General features: G+C 31.3%; 1 protein-coding gene across 5 annotated transcripts in view; it reads right to left on the reverse strand.

The window, feature by feature from the left end:
• LOC124361892 (far upstream element-binding protein 1) overlaps window positions 1-19,764 on the reverse strand; it is a 140,223-nt gene that overhangs the window by 48,400 nt on the left and 72,059 nt on the right. For 3 of the 5 annotated variants that reach the window (XM_046815970.1, XM_046815979.1, XM_046815951.1), the window contains one exon: window positions 12,750-13,207. The exons of the other annotated variants lie outside the window; for them this stretch is intronic. The gene's annotated coding sequence lies outside the window, so the exon portion shown is untranslated. Of the gene's footprint in view, window positions 1-12,749; window positions 13,208-19,764 lie in introns of those variants that run through there. 5 annotated transcript variants of the gene reach the window in all.

Here is a 19,764-nt window from a genome sequence, read left to right on the forward strand (position 1 = left end):
AAGCTACAATCTAGCACTATTTTTCAATGTAATCCCCATTCAAATTGAGACATTTATCATAACGTGTTTTTCATTTATCATAAGTCTTTCGATTCCAGCTTTGTAGAAATCTGTCACCCGAGATTTTCACCAATGCTTAACGCCAATGTGAAGTTCAACATCACTTTAATGTTGCAAGCCAGGTCTTCCATCGCTGGAAAGAGGTTGTAATTACTTGGAGCCAGATCTGGGCTATAAGACAGATGATGAAACGCTTCCCAATCAAAATCATCCAAGACTGTGTAAGTTTGGCTGTATGGGGACATATACTGTATCTCGTACACAGTCTGTATCTCTTTTACTTTTGTCACTGTGATTAATTAAAATGTGTGCTGCAATTAAAAATCCCATCACTTGTGAAGTGCCTTCAGTGATCCTTATCACTGTAAATTGTTAGCAAAAAACCATAAACCAATTTAAATCTATTGCTAACTCTGAAGTTTATGGAAATGGAATAATGAGTAAAAGCAGAGTAAGGCAGTGGTGTATTGACTTTTAAAATGGCCGTACCAAAGTTCGTGATGATAGTCGTAGTGGTCGGCCTAGCCTAGTAACCGAAAATTTTATGTTGAAATTCAATGTCAAAGTTTGTGAAAATCGCAGTTTCACAATGACTGAACTCTCAGAACATTCCCCACAAATTTCACAAGGTTCCCTTCATGAAATTGTAAGAAAGCTTGGATACCATAAATGTTGTGCCAGGTGGGTTCCAATAATCCTTACGGAAGATAAAAAAAAACAAAGACTTGCTGCATTGTTAACAGTTCTTGATGAATATGACAAACACTGTAACGATCTTCTCGATGATATCATCACTGATGATGAAACATGAGTAAAGCATGTCAAGTACGAAACAAAAATGCAGTATGTGGAATGAGGGCACACATGTTCTCCCAAAAAAAGTCTCCAAACTCTGTTGGCGAGAAAGATTATGGCAACTGTTTTGTCGGCTGCTAAGGGTTTGGCTGTATGGGGACATATACTGTCATGGAAAAACAAAAATTTTCAGCTAAGTTTTTCCCTTCGCTTGTTTTGTACCGCTCACAGTAGCTTCTGCAATGTGTCACACTACCTCTCTGCATTGATTGTTCATCCCCGTTCAAGGAAATCAACCAGAATGACACCCTTAGCAGCCGACAAAACAGTTGCCATCTTTCTCGCCAACAGAGTTTGGAGACTTTTTTTGGGAGAACATGTGTGCCCTCATTCCACATACTGCATTTTTGTTTCGTACTTGACATGCTTTACTCATGTTTCATCATCAGTGATGATATCATCGAGAAGATCGTTACAGTGTTTGTCATATTCATCAAGAACTGTTAACAATGCAGCAAGTCTTTGTTTTTTTTTATCTTCCGTAAGGATTATTGGAACCCACCTGGCACAACATTTATGGTATCCAAGCTTTCTTACAATTTCATGAAGGGAACCTTGTGAAATTTGTGGGGAATGTTCTGAGAGTTCAGTCATTGTGAAACTGCGATTTTCACAAACTTTGACATTGAATTTCAACATAAAATTTTCGGTTACTAGGCTAGGCCGACCACTACGACTATCATCACGAACTTTGGTACGGCCATTTTAAAAGTCAATACACCACTGCCTTACTCTGCTTTTACTCATTATTCCATTTCCATAAACTTCAGAGTTAGCAATAGATTTAAATTGGTTTATGGTTTTTTGCTAACAATTTACAGTGATAAGGATCACTGAAGGCACTTCACAAGTGATGGGATTTTTAATTGCAGCACACATTTTAATTAATCACAGTGACAAAAGTAAAAGAGATACAGACTGTGTACGAGATACAGTATATGTCCCCATACAGCCAAACTTACACAAGTCTTGGATGATTTTGATTGGGAAGCGTTTCATCATCTGTCTTATAGCCCAGATCTGGCTCCAAGTAATTACAACAGCTTGATGCGTACTGAACGCCAGTGTGTTTTGACACCAAGATGGTGGCTGCAGCCCCACCTACTGCCATTCAAAAACATTTGTTACTTTCTGGATAGCCCTTGTATAAGAAATGTTGTTTATTAATGTCAACTATAGATTAAAAATATACAACTTTAGAAATATTTAAGTTGATTTCTCCACTGGCTCATAGTGTACTATTTCACGAGCATTCTGAGGAATTACTTTTTGGGGGAGAAGCTACAGAGGAAATATCTTATTGGATGTGAACGTGTGATTTGACAAATATTATGCATTTTAACAGTGTGACAAACAGATTTCTGAATACATTCCCACAGGATCAATACTAAGGTATGTATCTACCAGACTAGACAAAGAGTCAATGATGGCTATCGAAAAACAATTATTAGTTATAAGTTGGTAGTTCCACTTAATATGACTACAATTAAAAAGTAACTATTGCATAACTTTTCCCAACAGTTTTAAATTTAATATAAATTTGACAACCTATTATAAAACCTTTTGTGATAGAACCACCTTGAATTGACTTTGCTAAAACTTCAAATCTTGATTGACCATCTGATTTTCAGATGAAGAGCACTTATCTAAGGGCAATGCATTAATTAGTTCCAGGCAAATTTTTAATAAACAACCCAATTCCAAGTAATCACTAAAGTAACCTTGATTTTAAAGTAGACAACTTTCTTATAGTTTTAACAAGGCACTGATATTATGCAGATTAAAAGTAATCTTAAAATGACTTGTCTCTTGACGAACTATATATTGTTATCGATAAAGGATACTATGACAAATTAAAAACAGTTTGGTAAGCCGATAACAATAGTGCTGGCTAATGAAGAAATCGTTCTGGAGCTAAAAAAAATCATTATTCAATGAGTATTAATTTCAGAGGCCAGATAAGATCTGATGAGAGCAATTGACAACAGTTTAATAAGAAGGATAATGCTTTAACCATTTATAACATTGTATTCTAAACACATGACCACTATAATCATATTCTTTAATAGTTTTGGGTCTACTAATTAAGACTTTAAATATTATATAATTATGATTAGAAAAAATCTAGAAACTTACTCCAAATCCTGAACAAAAGAGCTCAAGGAGGTCCTGAGATGTATATTTCATCAGTTCAATCCAAGCTAAACATTTTTGGAAAACATGCCCCATTCATAAAACAATCATGGAAATACAAATTTTAATTAATATACAGCAAAAAAGCCTGACCTGTCAGGCATAATATTTGGAAGTAAAAAACCAGCAACATACTACAAAGTACACAATCCTGACAAATATGTTTCTACTGTCAGTATTTTTCATATCCAATATTCACCTCAGAGAAATGCCATTATTGGATCACCAAGTCCACAATCCCCTCAAATGCTCTATCAGATTGAATACCTCTACTACTATCTTTCCACTTCCAGAAAAAAGTTGTTTTCTTTTTTTCTTCTTTTTTAGAGTCAGTAGTCTTAGAATCAAAACAATAACAATAATAATGATAAGTGACATTTTAACGACATTTCTGAAAGTATTTTATGATGGTGTTGGGTGAGGGGTATGTATTGTAATATAAATTAAATCTAAAGAAGATTTATGTTGTCCTTTTACTATTTTTAAAATATTTGTATTTCCAAAATTGTAAAAACTCTGTAAGTACATACAAGCATGATGAAGAACTGGTTGTTCAAATATTGTTCCCAGCCAACATGAGTCTTACAGAAAGTCAGTTGCCGAGGCTTAGTATTACTGAAAGGGTGAGAGGGTAGTGATACGACTGAGTTGCCAACCGTAGTTACTTTCAGTACGCATCTGGCACTGTCATAGTGGAAATTCATTAAGACCTTTGTTTTTTGTATTGAGTGAACATTATACACTATACTGCAGTTAAAAATAAAGACCCACTTGTTTAGAGAAGACAAAACATACTTTTTGTTTTAGGGGTTCACAATGAAAAGTGAAGTAGCTGACTGCCTGAGGTTACCGATGACTTCATGAAACAAACCATTCATAAGGTTAGGGAAAGTTCTCACATATGTTTTTGACAAGTATAGTAAAAGAAAATATGAATGAGATTTCGTACTTAATGGATACCAAAAATTGATTGATGAACTAAAAACAAAAATAATGGGACCAGCTCTAATGTCTCTTACCCTGTACCAGGAAGAAGGTGAATAGTCATTGGTAATGAAACATGGGTCGATGTACATCAAAAATGACAATTAATTGCGTGAGGTCACACCTTCACACAGCGAAAACCCGCCACAATCGGTTTACATGCCTAAGCACAGAATTTTATTTTAGGTATTTAAAATTCTGAAATGGCCCTCTTAAATGGTTTGTTCTTAGGTATCATTTATATCATACGAATAAGCATTTTGATGTAATAAGAATTTAATTTCAGAAGAATGCTTTCACTGACACAAGACACAATGTAGCTTCTTATCCTCCTTGAAAACGAAGCAAAGTCTTAAAATTTTAACAATTTGAAAGTTATCATCTCTTATATACACATTTGTTTATGCCTTTTCTGTTAAGGTATATTCAAAACTTCCTTGAGGTTTACACTAATTTATTTAATGTTTATTCTATAAAAACTTATGACTGATTGCAATGTACTTGATAGAGGGTTTTTTGTATTTAATCAATTTGTGCCATAGAAATATTTCTAGTTCAACTAATATTTTATAAACAACTCCTAGAGTAATCTTAAAAAGACCTCCTATTCTTAAAGATTTGTTTGTCAAACCTAAATTACCAATGATAAACACCAATGAAAAACCAATACAAAAACAAAAATAATCACATAAATGTAACAAACCAAGATGTTAGGTTTGTAAAATGTTACCAAATTCGTTAAAATTCACTAATAGCAAAACAAGCAAGGTATATCCTATCATTATCAACTTGTTTTGTGAACCTAAAAATGTAATTTACTCAAATTCAATGTAACTATGTCCAGCAGATTATATTGGCTCAACTACAAATACCTTGAGGACAAGAATGACAGGACACTGTTTTGTTTACAATGCTGCACCTTATAGTTAACCCTTACACAGCCAAGATCGGCTCTGCAGTTTGATTGTAAAACCACGAGGGCCAATGTGATCGGCTTAATATTATAATTATTTTGTTCGATTACTATAGGTATTAAAATGAATTTTTAGACTTTATTTTAATTTTCTCTTACTATTTAATACATTTCAACTGTTACAAAGAGTAACTAGAACTATAGTATATATAACCGGTGTCAAAGGACAGATTTTCTTTTGTAGCAGATTTTGTAAAAAAATTAGTAACTTCAATAAAAGTGTTATAAACAAATCATTTTAAATGTTTTTAGACTGAAATTATCAAGAAAGTTTGTTTAGATGGCACTCTTAAACAAAATGCATAAGCTATTAGGGTAATATATATTTTAATATATTTTTTCTAATCATAAAAATAAAAATTATACAAGAAATAAAAAATTAAATATTTTAGGAATTATATTTTTATTATTGATATATAATATGTAATTTAGTGCAGAATTCAATGGCCTTCAATACCAACAAAATTATGAATATATCTCAATTATTAGTGGAATAATTGACATTTTACTAAACCTTTGCAAGTTGGCCTTGGCGGTTTTGACGACTAGCGGACGTAGTGGCGACGGCAGTTTTGAGTGACGCGCTAAAAAATGCACACAGCAGTTTTCTATACGAAATTACTCTGGCGGTCAAGGGGTTAACATGAAAAAGTGATGTTATTTTGCAGTCTTTTCAGAACAGTCTTCATTGTTTAGAAAAGTATAATTCATTTGATAAATTAAATATAATGCTGTAGATTTTACAATCTCTAGTGGAGCTAGTGCTCTTAGTAGGTTTATAAATCAATAATCCAGAGATATAATCTAGTAAAGCACTTAGGAACACACATTTCAATCAACGACCTACTGCCTTTCATGAAATAATTCCCTTTTTACCATTTACATTTCACACTAATAACGTGAAGGAAGAATTCAGCTCCCATATTGTATGTAGCTAGTAAAGCACTCAAGAGCTACTGCCTGTGAGGAAATAGCTGGTCTCTTTTAGTATTCCTTTTCCTCCCCCATCAATAAATAACATGCACGAAGAAGTTCAGATCCTATATGGTAGTGATGTATTAATTTCATAAATTTGGCTAATTGCAGACAGATGTATAAAATTGAACAATGGCTTCAGGTCTAGAAATTTAACTTCTGCACTTCCTATTACCAAGTAAAATAGTACAATAATTATGGGTTGCCTAAAAGGTAGATAGCAGAGTCGTATGTAACTAATGGCATGACTGTCATAGATTTAGGAAAACATACATTTAAGTTTCACTATAAAGTACGATACAACATTAAAGGGGCACCAGATAATTGAAATATTAAAAAAAAGAGAAGAATGTTAAAAATATTAAAAGAAAATCTTTCTCTGATAATGTCTTGTTATATTTAATACATAGTTAGTTGACTAAATGCTGTTGTAAAAAAAAACATTGCGGTAAATACCAAAATTAAAAATGAATACAGTAGTTTGATTATTAAAGCGTAACAAGGCCAGAACTACCTTGGGCAAAGAAAACTTGAATAGTATTGAGCCAATACTCTGTGCCACTCCTAACAAACCTGATATCTTCCACATACTGTTAATTTTGTACACATTTACTCTTTGTTAACCCAAAATTACAATTAGATAATTGGACTTCTCCTTAAATTCCAAAAATGGACAAACAATTTTAATACTTCATTTATGAACAATTTCTCTCCATTTAAATTATTTAAGTAAATTAAATGAAAGCAAGTGTTTTAATTTTTGTTCAGTAAGTTTAATATAACAGGAAGAAAAATAAATGTTATGGTTTTAATCAAATCTGGCATGCAGGCGTTAGTTGGTAATACCCAAACATTTCTTTTCATTGGTTTTCATACCTTTTGTTAAAGATTTACTCTTTTGCTTACACAATGATTTAATTAAAACTTGAATACAAAATTTAATCTAATATGAAAATTTGTCTGCCAATATGTACGATAGAAAAATGTATATGAAGTCTTAATGCACACTTTTACACTATATTCCTTTGCTAAAACATCACAAGGTTACATGGACTTACTGAAAGACTTTTAATAAGCAGCACATCATAGAAGCCATGACTGAATTTCCATTGGCCTATAATTCTATAAATGAGTACTTTACACTCCAGCCAATTCACACAACGGATATAAAAAATTGTTTAGGAACAATGAGAAAACTGTTAAGATTTTAAAAATAAATGTACCTACTTATTATACCCATATGTATAGATAATTTTTATCTAATTTTATTGCCTACACCTGACAAAAACAAATAATTTTTCCAAGTTAAACATTTTAGGAAGAGCACTAAAAAAATAAGCATATTCAGAACTTCAGTATAAAAGTTATTGTATACATACTACCATAATTCCATAATTATTAACGTATAATGTAACCTATTTTAAGTCACATAATTAAAAACAAAAGCCCTTAGTAAAAACTTAAAACATTTAAATGTCAATAAACTTTACCACATGTTAAAATTTTAGATCTCAAATAATAATTTTGTTATTTGACTAGCGGCCTCAATCTGGTCTCCCCAAAAAATCTGAAAATAAAGAGAACACCACATCGCATAAAAAATAACTACTCTTGTCATGTCTTCAAGCAAAAACTTTAGTGTTATTGCAAGAGTACTGCTCATCTTGGTCTGGGGTGAAGAGTCTTGGGGAAGGAACAATAAAACACAATACCAATATAAAGACAGCAACATACATGTTAGATACCATTTGTACAAGTTATCACTTAACATTCTGCTGAGTCATTATATACTATTTAGGCTATCATGTTGTTTGTACTCAAAAAAGGTATAAAAACTTATTTTCTTAAATTAGAAATCAAATTGCACTGGTTCAAAGAAATTATTAATTTTTACAAAAGGAAATGAATCTTGAATAAACCAACATACATCTTTTGTGAACTGTTATAGAAAATGATTTTTTATTAAAAACTTTAAAACTGTGCGAATTAATCAAATAAAAACCACTGTTCCCACTAAAAACCAATTTTAGAGAAAATTAAAAGTTCTTTTCTAAATTATACCATCTGTGTATATATGTATATAAATCACCACATCAGTTCAATATTACTTATGCATTAAAAAACTGTTCCTAGATAAGGGGAACTAGTTTTAAAAGTTTAGTACTTGGATAAATTTAATTAGAAAGTGTGTGAATGTGTTATTTTAAGTGACAAATTTAGTTTAAATACTGACTAAATTACGATATTATTACTAAAGTTTAAAAAATTACAACTGCAATTACTCTTTCGTAATGTAAATGGTTTGTGAATATACTAATTTAGTTTTGATTTTCATAATCATAACAAATAAAATAATTTTGAAAGTTATTAATATTTTGAATAATATTTTTAACATTATTTATGAGACATTACCGACAAATATTAGAGAGGGCTTCTTAGCCCTAACTTTGCCTGGTAAAATAGACATTCTTTGGTTTTGATATGTTAGTCCTCATATAAATATAATTAAAATGGAGAACAATTTAAGTTTGCTGAATTACCAGTTTTTATTATTTATAGACAGTCACCTACTAAATAGTAGTATACACCTCCACCAAGGGAATAGCTAAAATGATCAGCTAGTGGGCCAAGTCTTAAATAATTAATGGTGGGAGAGCTGCAGCTATACATACACAGCCATTTTGGAGAAAACATTCATTAATTTCATTAATTAACAAACACTATACCTAGTTCAGATTTAGATCCCACTTTATTGCAAAATGTTAAGAAATTATTTTCCAACAGATAAGTAGCAAATTTATAATTGGGAGAGCCAGTAAGCTTACAGTCTCTTGAAATAATATGAATCTTGCCTTTGTTTCAAACAAACTAATAAGTGATGGGCCAGTATAAAACAATTTGATTTCAGTACCAAAATTGTGGTTTTGATCCTGATTTAGATACTGATTTCTAAAAACCACTGAAAATTTACTTATCGATTATAAAACATATTAAAGATATGAACATACATATTATTTTTTAAGAGGAAATATTTATATAACAACTTACTACAACAACAAACTTTTCGACATAAACAAAAATGTGCGAGTCTTTTTCCTACTAAGCAGCAAACATCCATGCTCAAAGGCAGCAGGATGCACAACTGTCCAAACACTGATGGACGTAAGAAATAGAAACTGAAAGCAAAATATTTGTGCAAATCTACGATAATTTGGTTATACATCTACACGCTTTTATACATAAAATATGGAAAAAGCTGTTTTAACAATTAGTAATTTGCGTACTGCTAATCAGCTGTTGTCAGTGAATAGATGTAACAGACTCGTGGCAATGAGTGACCATAAGAATATAAAATAAGCATTATAAGCTAAATATGATTTAAAACTATAATTATTATTTTATACGTAAACAATTTTTAATAGAGAAAGTACAATAGTAACAGTTTTTAGCGTTCGGAAATTTGGATTCTGCAAATGAGTTTTTGCCCATGAATAGACATAATTATAAAGATTCAGTGGATTCGAGATTCAGATCGACAAATTACTAGTCGTGATAATGTGTAATTGCGGCTTTCAACATTTATTTTAAGCACTTCTGTTTATTTTATTCATTATTTTCCAGTAAAATATTGATATTGGATTCAAGTGGAAAAGTCGTGACATAAGTGTATTGAAATTGACCCATCCTTAATACTGAATGTACATGTTAATGGGTTATAAAATATTTAATTTGCTACAGGTGACACAAGCAAGCTCCTTAGCACTTCAATATTACAAATGTACTCATATTCTTTCCCAAAACCCCCTAAAATTGGTTTTTATGTGGATTAATAATACAGTAAACAAGAAAGAAGTATATAGCCCTGTATAATTGATCATTCTAAGTAATGATTTAATTTTAAAGGCTGTCAATAAAACTACTTTGTGGAGCAATAAATAAAATACTTTTCAATTTTAATAATTTGGATATAGGAACATATATTTTATTTCTCATTTTACATATAATTACTTGATTCCATTTTTATTCAAACCTTTTAGTGCCAGGAGTCTTGCTACGAAAAGATGTAAAAAACACACCTGAGTGCCGAGAATATATGTTCTTACGTGAAAAGTGCCGGAGTCTCGGAACGAGACGATTTCTATTACATTTTTAGCACCTCTGTAACTTATCCCATATTGGCTGATATCATACCAAAGGCCAACACATGAACTAAATTAACCTTTTCAACTGTTATTTCTAAGCCATACTGCTGTTAGATGATGTACACAACAAACTAAAATACACACTTTCTCAGTTGGACCACGATCGCGGTGTCGTGATAAGTAACAGAGCCTTTTAGGTTATGTAATTGTGCATTTTATTAATGAAAGTGATGACAGCCACATAAGAACACTTTAGATGTTTTTGCCAGTGATACGCCTGAGTGTCCGTGAAGACAGTGTTGTAGAGTTTGTTTGAAAATTGCCTGAGTAAGGAGTTTTGTTTTAGTAAGTAATGTTATATTACACATGATTTTGCATTGTTTTAAAATGGTTCTCATCATTAAAGTATTGAAATTTAGAAAAGAATTAAAAAAGAGCTTTTTATAATGAAAAATAAACATTAACTTAATTATTTTCAAAATCCTGTGCCTTTTTTTAACAAAACAAACTTTAACGCTTGACTAATTTTTTATAATTGTGTTTATTGTACGATATTAAGATATTACACATGATTTTAGGATGTGTTTAAATGCTCTTTATCATAAAAGTATTGAAATATCAAAATACATTTTTATTTTGTTTCCGAAGGAAAGTCGCTGTCTTAAGTGAATTATATGAACATCTCATTGTTAAATATTTTCTGATGCACAGTTCATTTACCTTTCAAATGAATTAAAATGGAGCTTTTAATGATCAAAATTATATTTCAGGTACATTTTTGTGTGAAATGTTGCGTTTTAGTACAAATAATTTATAGCAATTATCTATTTTTTTTTATAATTTTGTTTATGGTATAATATTAGGTTATTATACATGATTCGGGGTTGTTTTCATATTTCCTTAAAAAAAAAAAAAAAAAAAAACAAAAAAACATGACAGTATTGAAATTTCAAAATAAAGTAACTTAGATCACCTTAAACTTGATTTTTATTTTGTTTTCGCAGAACTGTTGCTGTCTAAAGTGATGTTTTTAATTTTAAAAATTTGTATAAAAATCTAAATGACTTCTGAAATGAGTTTCTGATATATAATTCCTTTACCTTTAAAAAGAAATAAAAAGGAGCTTTTTTATAAAAATTAATTTTAGATATTTTTTTCTAAAACCTTGCATTTTCATCCTAAACCCCTCTGGCACTTTTTGCATAGTCACACAAAAAATAAATGGGCACTTTTCAACATGGATTTTTTATATCTATGGCACTAAAAGGTTTCATTTACTAAAATTTGGATTCCCACATACAGGTTGCCATGATACTTACTACAAGAACTTAAAACATGTACCTTCACAAAAAATAAGAAAGATACATAAAAAATGTGGATATACTTTTCTAAATGTATTAAATTAATCTTATAGCTGAGCTCTTTTTAATAATCTACTAAAAAAATCATGAATCATGTTTAATACATGAGATAAAAATGTCCAAGCCATTATTACTTAAAATTTAACCCTTTTAGCACCGAGCATTATTTTTATGGGTCAACCATAAATCCTTCCCACGATACCGATAGATCTACAATCTCCTTCGAGCAATAATATGGAAAAAAAGATTTGGGAGATAAAAACTATAACTTATCAAATTTACATCAAATCTTGATCAAAATAGTTTTATTCAATATACATGTTTTAAAAGTTTTTAAATTACCATTTGAATTTTTTCTTGTGGAATTAACATAAAAAAACAAAAAATATATATTTTACTGTTACACATATTAAAAATAGCAATGATATTCTTACATTATGTAGTTTGGATGTTTTGTTTCATAAACTAGGACACACAACTAACATTCATTTCAGCACTATAAGGCATTATGTTTATTGCTCTTATTATTGTACAGTAATCTGAACGTACACTACTTGCACACAATGTCAGTGAAACACAACACTCATAGTCTGTGAACGACTGGGTAGAACAACAAGAAAAAAGAGACAAATAAAGGCAAAGTGGACGATTAATGTAACAACCAAAGCTGTTGATTAGCTTTGTATCCAATATTATAGACATCTGAACAATAAGAAAATGTAACTACAGATGTTCTTTATAACGGACGTTGGACATCTTAGCTAACGACCAGTGTTTAATAACACGGATGTCGACATAAATTTAAGCTACACTAATAAAGCCACTTAATATCAAATGTTGGAGCTAAAAGGGTTAAGAAAACTTCCAATATAATTTTAATTTTAAAGATCAAAATATAATACAGTTGAAATGGGCAAAGAAACATAATTTAAATAAAATTTTCAATTTGATAACATAATTATTAGGTGAGTTAATGCCATAACAAGAAAAAAGATGGTGTACCTAAAAGACTAAATGTTTTGACACCAAAGTTAACCAAATTTTAAAATAAAGTTAAAACACATTCCACTTAACCTAAATGAGAGTGCTGGTTCTAGGGAAGACACGATGAGGTACCATCCGCAGAATCCAAACCACTCATTACCTGAGACGAGGTCCTGTGCGGCAGAGGATCTTGGGAGAGTATACAAATAATTCAAAATACAATTATATTCCGTACAGACTTTGTAATAACACAAAATACAGATACACTCTTATAGATTATCTAAGCCTAACCTATCATATCTCTCGACATTATAATAACATCAACAAAAAATTCAAAAAATCCTAACTGATTATTAATTTTAATCTTAAAAAGAGGAAGTTAGGTGTCTTAACTTTTTAAATTTAACCAGTCTTTACAGCTAAAGTTGTAAATATTGTTACAGTGACTCTAAGCACGCACATTGTGTAAAAATTAACAAAATCCTAAATGCATGTCAATAAAAACACAAAATATTGACGGAATATTAACTTATAGAGTGTATATTAGAGACAGAAAGTTCCTAATGTTAAGTATGAAGAAGGGAAATTGCAATTGATAACGGATTTAAAATGGAACGTGGCTAATGACAACAGAAGTTTTCCCCAGCATTTCCAGCAGCTATACAACGTCGCAGCATGACCTGTGAAAGCACACAAAACACACAAAACCACCTCGATATATTATAATCATTCTATAAAACACCTGAAAATACCAGTTATTAGCACATAACTATATACAACTATTAATTAAATTTCATCTTAATATTTGGCGATAACATTAAGGTATAAAAGCCATTAACTAATTACAAATTAAGATTGAAGCAAAACAACATTCCCAATCGTTAAAAATGTATTCCTAGGAGTTTTTTAAACTGCCCAATAAAATATCTTTTATTGCATAATTGAATTTATCATTTAAGATTTTATTAATCATTGATTATCAAATTACCGAATTTAGCTTGGCATAATTGAAAGAGTGGAATTTTTAAAATAACAATATTTTCCACTAGGTAACACAACACAGTACACGTATCCAGTACGTTATTACATCCATCATCTCAGATTCTTGTTAAACATGTTTTGAACACAGAAAAAATATCACAGTTAATTTATCTTAATCATCGATACAGAGATGTCAAATAAAAAGAATGCTAGCACTTAGGTCAATTAAACATGTTCTGTTACAGATTTGGTAAGAAAGTAATACTGATAATGTACAATTTACTTTAATGCAATTTTGGTCATATATCCATACACAAGCTTATTTACAGATTCAACAAAATAGAATTTAGAAGTATAAAAATTTTAAAAAAGGAGAAAAAAACCACTAAGTCAGTTATAGACTATTGTGATAACTAGTGGAAATATTGAAAATGACCTTTTAACTATTGAAAAACTGTATTTTGAGTACAATATCTAATTAAGCTTATATATTAGTCTGACAAAACCTGTATTCCAACAGAAATACAAGGCAACCTTTTTGAACACCAAAGGTGTCCAATTAATTAATTACGATTTCTCTAAAAAGTAAAACAGTCTTTCCCAGTTAGAGTAATAATACTAAGATTAGTTTCTTACAAACTACAAATTCTCAAAGCTGCAGTTTAATTAACTATAATTATAGGCTAAAACATTGTGGTATCATTTATTACTTTGACACAATTCTTATGATAATGCTTTTGTATTTCATCAAGGTTGAGTTGTCAGCTCGTTAACTGCTTTGTATATAAAAGAACATTTGTCATTTCAAGGATCAAAGGATGTATATTGAAAACATACCAAATACAGAACAGACAAGTAAACTAAAATGTGACTGATAACGTAATAATCAAATTAAAGTGATATTAGGAATTAATTGTCAGTTAACTTGTTTTTATAGTACAACTGGGAGGGTGCAGTTTTTAATTAAAATTGGGGTTTGTTTAAGTAAAAAAAAAAAAAAAAAAAAAAATTAAATCGGAAACTTGAATATAACTTTGGGTATATGATCCTATTTATTCTTTCTTGATAGATGTAACCTACTATTTGATACAATTTATTATTATTGTATCACTTCAACCAGAATTATAGGTTATGAAACAACCAGGCCAAGTCAAGTATAGAACTTCTGGTAGGAAATTTAGGTTTGTCAATATAATTTATTTACCCTCCCACCAATGTTTAAACACATATGCAAATAGCAAGCATAATCTCTACATTCACTTCTGGAGAAAATACAACTTCTAAGAAATCCCTTCCACTGTTACCAACTTTTTTGACCCTGCTAATGATATGGACGATACATTTCATGTGAATAATTTATGCGTTTCTTAACTGACAAGGTTGTAATTTACAATGAATTTTTGAGTCTATTTCTTAGCAACAGCGTAACACATTTCTGAGAAAGACGCATAAATTAGTTCTTTAGCTTATCCTCTGTATCAAAAATAATAACTAATTACTCAAGAGTTCTGTGTTGCTATAGTTCTGACTGAATGTAAAAAATGAACTCCTTGTCAAATGGCTGATTCATTATTGCTTCTCAGCATTAGAGACAGGCTTTGTTATTTTGGTGTTATTTTTGTTCTAATTATAGCTTGACCACTGAAATTAGCGAGAGGAAACGATTAATTCTGGTAATGATAATCAATACTTTGACGACAAAATACCGAATAGTATATTACTGTACATAAAACATAATTGTCTTCATGAAATGGTGAATGCTATACACGAGTCAATACTGATAGTCATGATGATTACTGTAACACTTTCAAGCTCACTCTCAGAACTTGAAATTCCAAACTTTTAATAATGTATCTGAGTGTAATGATCGTGGGCCCTGGTATGGTGAATGGTAAGCCACGAAGTCAACACTTGTGATCATGACAATTACTATAAAACTTTCAAGATCACACCCAGAAGCACAAAGAAGTAAATATCTATTTAGTGACTTCCCTTTCCATGCAAATTATGTGAAATCTCACACAGTTAAATTTGTGAAAAACACCTATGACGGGAAATATCGTAATTTTACGTTTTTGTTATGAATTTTATTGTAGTTTGTAAAACCAGTGAGAGAACGCACTACAGTGTTGACTGAATGTCAGACAACAGCTGTGCTCCATTCTTTGTTCTCGGCTTTCTGTTATCGATCCGCAACTCGTTTTTGTAGCTACCGATTGTCACTTTGGACAACGCTGGCGCGTTTGACGGGATTTTCCATACGACAAGAGTACCAGTGCAACTCTTGAGATCAGCGTATATGCTTTAAGGCGGTGATTGTATCTGTGTTTGCAGTTAATTAATTTTAGTTTCACATTCAATTAACCCTCCAAGTGATACTCATATTACTCTACAGTGATAGGCCTTTTTATGATGATGCGCAGTGTTTTTTGTTTTAATTCATAAAACATATCAAATATATCGAAATATAACATATTATATATTTAAATGTTCACTATAATATGTACTAAAGGTAATGATAAAGAAAAACTTATCAAAAAAATGTTTTATTGTATTATTTTACTAATAACCTTGAAAAAAAAAACTTTTTCCAACAAAAATTATATTTTTGAGGCTATTTTTCACAATTTCCATAGCCTAATATTTGAAATTTATTATATACAAAAGATTCACAATTTAAGTTTGAACACAAAGATGTATAACACTTGTAATTTATATTTACATGAAAATTGATTTTGAATATGTTTTTCACCAGCATAAACAAATAAAAAACTGCCAAAAAATGTACTTTTCATCATCATGTTCCATATAATGTTTATTTGTATCTGCTTGAAAATATACGACATAGAGTACCAAGTAAAGGAACTCTTTCTAAACCGTTTATTATAAAATATAGCTGAATTCCGATACTAGTTATTATTTTACGTCGTTTTTCACAAACGGCTCGGACTGAGCCGTTATCGATTCAGACGCGGTCCCTAACGGCTCGGTCCGAGCCGCTATCACTTGGAGGGTTAACCCTAGAGCTGGCAATGGTTGTTCCTGAAATGCCACAGTATTTTAGATTGATATGTAATGGTTTTTTTTAGACAAGTATTTATACCAATTAACTTACTCCAAATGTAACATATACATGATTTTTTTCAGAAAAGACTACAGAATCTAAATATGCCTAAAGAAATTAGATAAATTAGAAAGAAAACCACAAAAATTTTGTTTTACTTTAAACAACAATTTTTTTAAACTTTTTAACCAAAATATTCCGTTGCCTAGCAAAGTCCCTGTGTATCAAGTAAGAAATCTGAGATATACATTTTGCTCCAAATGTTACGCTAATTTTGGAAATATATAGTTTGCTGCACTTTAAATGCATAAAATTATACTTATAGTAGTTTATAAAAAAATCCGTACCCGTATTTTATTCTACGATGCACATCCAGAAAGTAAGTAAGTGTACTGGTACTCTCACAGCTGTAGGGAATACGTTTTCGACATATTGGCAACACTGCCGCGTAGCTTGACTCCTCCCCTTCAAAACGAGACCAATTTGAGGTTAGTGTGTTGAAAATTCCTGACGCAGTACCATCTCTCGCGAAAAATGTTGATCGTATCTCACAACAAGTGTGAAATTCGCGCCGCCATTCGCTACCTCGTTGTGAAGGGAAAAGCTCCGGTTGAAGTTTATAATGAGGTGAAAACTGTTTAGACTGCCTCTTAGTTTCATAGTGTAATGGGTAACCAAAGTTTCCGTCTCCAGTAACGATAGAGTAGAGAAAATCATCGCCTTCAAGTTCGTAGCGTTCCAAAAACTCTTTGTAGCTCTGCACTTGATTCAACTTGTGCTGTTCTGTCAGTTGTTTTGGGACCCATCTCGCAGACAATTTCCGATATCCGAGAGTTTCTGTGATTGTTTCGTGTATCAGGGATCTGGAGATTTGCAGAAACATCGCAGAAAGTTCAACTAACGTCAATCTGCGATCGTCACAGGCCGCAATCTTGTTTTCTACACAAGTTCGTCAGTCACAATTGAAGGTCTTCCACTCATCTGATCGTCATGATTCAGAATCTAACTAAATAGTTTAATAATGATATATAAAACAAAACAAACATAACCTATACAAAGTATGCGGCAACGACTGATCAAATACGATGAAACAAACATGTAACAAGCGCTACAGTTGTCGTCAGCTGATTGACTAGTGCAGGGCGGAATAACATTTTGCAATGTACAAAGAGAATGTAACATAAAAGCAAAGACCAACAAAAGCGGTATCAATATGTAGATCGATTCTTCTTCTTGGTGTGAGATAACACGTGATTGGTTAATAATTACACGTTCACGAGTCATGAAAACAAAACAGTGCAAATGGACCCCATATGCGGCGATGCCAATTCTGGGAGACCAAATGAGCCGTGATTGCCAGTTCTAGGGTTAATTATAGGCTAACCGAGATGATGAAACTAAATTCAAATTTAAATTTATTTTTTATTGTATTAGCATGCTAGGGGGAAGTACAGATTTATATTCATTGTACTGATCGTGAGCCCTGGTATGGTAAATGCAAAGCCACTAAACTGACTGTCATGACGATTACTGTAACTCTTTCAAGCTAACACCCAGAAGCCAAAGTAGTGAAAACTTAAATAACGTATTTGAGTGTAATGGATAGTGATGGTGATGCGCAATAGTCTACCTGTCATTTGGAAGGAATGGGGTTAGTGCTTGTTCAGTGAGTATTGTAAAGTCATATGGTGTATCATGCTTCCTTGCTGCCTTTTAGATAAGTGCAGCTGTTATATTATCATGCAATTTTGTTTTAATGGCAAGTGTAAACTTTAGGAAACAAATTGGAAACAGCAAAGTGTATCATAACCAAGATTAAAAAATCGTAGTGCATGTTTATACAGGGTGTTCAGTAAAAGTGTTCCAATACTTTGGCATTTTGTGATACACATAAAAATGAGCAAAATATTCATATAAAGGTATGTCCTAAAATCTATAGTGTCTATTTGTCTGTATAAGATTTTGTCTGTTGATAGGCATCAGCTGTTTTAAATAGGTAATTTTACAAGATATCAACTATTTAGAAATATTTTTGACAATTCCAACAGTACAGTACTTTTTCCAATGAAATCTGTCAATGCATAGGCGAGCAAGGCCACTTTAAAGATATTCTTGTACAAGCCGGGAGCATCAAACATGTCCCAGTTGAGAGGTATCAGTTGTTTGATGCTCCTGGCTTGTGCAAGCACATTTTAAAGTGGCCTTGCTCGTCTGCGTGTTGACAGATTTCATTGGTAAAAGTACTGTTGGAATTGTAAAGATTTCAAAATAGTTGGCAACTTGTAATGTTTGTATAATCTATTTAAAACAGCTGATGCCTATCAAAAGAAAAAATATTTGTTGCTCCCAGCTTTAGGTATAAAATGATCGTACTTGGTTATGCGTTGACCGATTTCTTTAAAAAAGGTACTGTTGGAATAGGTATAAAAATGACTAAATAGTTTGGTGTCCATGCATTTTTGTTACAACTTTACTGATTTTTTTTTGTTATTTGAATTTTACAATTTTAAACAGACGCCATTTTGAAACAGGTAAAAGGATCATGTTAAGATTTTATTTTCAAAAAGGTCTACCAAACGTTAATACAATTCTCAAGTTTCATAATTTTATCTTAACTGGTTCAAAAGATATAATTTTGTTATAAAAACCCCATAGACAGAAAACTATAAGTTTTAGGAGATACCTTCACATGTCCTTTTTTGCTCATTTTTATGTGCAGAACAAAGTACCAAAGTATTGGACCACTTTTACTGAATAAATACATGAAACCTGTATAAATATATGAAATACAAAAAAGAAATACACACAGAAAAAACACAAACAAAGAACTTATAGTGCCACTGTCATATATTAAAATATTTGTTTAAGAAAAAAGTCATAAGGAGAGGCAGATTTAAACACTATGAAAGAGAATCAAATCCAGATAAAAACCTAAATAAATTGAATATAGATTTAGATACTTTCAGAAGGGCAGTAAGTTAATTCTACAGAGTTCATAAAAAAAAACCGTTATTTTTCATAACATTTTTTTATATAAGGAGAGGTCAATCCCCTTCTAAGTCATTTTGCTTGTCCTCATGGGCCACTAGTCTTTACGATGATCTTATCAAACAGAATAAGGGAGGGAGTTGACAGGATCGATTTTCTACGTTTGCAGACAGGATTTGACCCTGTGCTACCTCTAACCCAAAT

Source organism: Homalodisca vitripennis, chromosome 1 (assembly GCF_021130785.1).
Source record: "Homalodisca vitripennis isolate AUS2020 chromosome 1, UT_GWSS_2.1, whole genome shotgun sequence".
NCBI classification, from domain to species: domain Eukaryota; kingdom Metazoa; phylum Arthropoda; class Insecta; order Hemiptera; family Cicadellidae; genus Homalodisca; species Homalodisca vitripennis.